The 1,178-nt window shown below is 54.6% G+C and overlaps 1 protein-coding gene across 1 annotated transcript in view; it reads left to right on the top strand.

The window, feature by feature from the left end:
- Positions 1-449, top strand: part of BAK1 (BCL2 antagonist/killer 1) — a 10,631-nt gene extending 10,182 nt beyond the window's left edge. The window contains exon 6 of the mRNA XM_017727150.1: positions 1-449. This exon is cut by the window's left edge and continues 1,407 nt beyond it. The gene's annotated coding sequence lies outside the window, so the exon portion shown is untranslated.
- Positions 450-1,178: the final 729 nt, after the last annotated feature.

Here is a 1,178-nt window from a genome sequence, read left to right on the forward strand (position 1 = left end):
ATTCCTGCTCGGATGTGTTTGCCCCGTGCAGGGCAGCACAACCCGGCCGTGCTCAGGTTTTGTGCCCCCCCTCCCGGCTCACCTGAGCCCCGCTGGCTCCTTTGTCCCCTTGCAGGTGCATTTCTCCCCCCAGAATTCCCATTCCCATCCTGCCACCCCTTCTCCCAGCTTGGGATTTCCTCCAGTTGAAAGCCTTTTCTCTGCTCTGAACCAGTTTAACCAGTACGACCCGCGCTCCACCCCCTCCTCCCCAGCTCCTTTTTGGGTGCAAACACCACCAGATGGAGCCTTTTGGCCACGATGGGCACGAGCCAGCGCTCGTTATTTCCCTTTTTTCTCCTAATCAAGCCCCTCGATTGGCAAATCATCGCCGGTTCTCTGCTGTGTGTCCAGCGGGACTTTCCAGAGTCCTTGGAAAAAATAAAAATCAGCTTCAATTCTCTACTTCAGCCACACTCCTGGAATTCCAACGGGTCAGGGAGAGCTTGTGCTGCTCATCATTTATTCTCATTTCCCAGCTAAAGCTTCCCCTCACAGCTGTGAGGCCGTAAAGGATCTTTTTCAGATTTGTGGGAATGGATTGAGCCTTAGGGAAGTCCAGGACAGACGGGAGAACTTTTCAATAGGTGCTCTACAAAGGGAAAATTCCACTTTATCCGTTTTTCTCAGGGGATTTGCTGAGGGAGGATTCTCTCAGGGTGTCAGTGCCTCTCCTCCCTCTGCTCTCAGCTCTCCCAGCCTTGCTGGCACCGGTTCCTGGGTGGAAAAGAGCTCGAACTGGGGCTGTGGGAGTGCTGAACTGGGGCTGTGCCCCGGCCCTGCCTGGCCCCAGCCCCGCTGCCTCTGCCAGTGCCACACCAGGGAAGGAAAAGGGGCCTGGGGGCATTTCCTGGTGCCAGGGGCTGCCCAGGAGGGGAGTTCAGGGCATGGAGAGCCAGAGAATCCCTGGTCCGGTGGGAGGGCTGGCAGGACGAATTCATCCAGGAGAATTCATCCAGGAGAATTCATCCAGGAGGTTGGGATGGTGCATGGAAAAGGGGTGAGAGCCCAAAGGAGTTTGATTTACTCCTCTTGTGCCTATTTTTACTCCTTTTCAGCCCATTTTTACACCTTTTTGTGCCTATTTTTACTCCAATTGAGCTGATTTGAGGGTGTTTGTTTCAATCCCACCCTCTCCC

Source organism: Corvus brachyrhynchos, unplaced genomic scaffold, assembly GCF_000691975.1.
Source record: "Corvus brachyrhynchos isolate BGI_N302 unplaced genomic scaffold, ASM69197v1 scaffold72, whole genome shotgun sequence".
NCBI lineage: Eukaryota > Metazoa > Chordata > Aves > Passeriformes > Corvidae > Corvus > Corvus brachyrhynchos.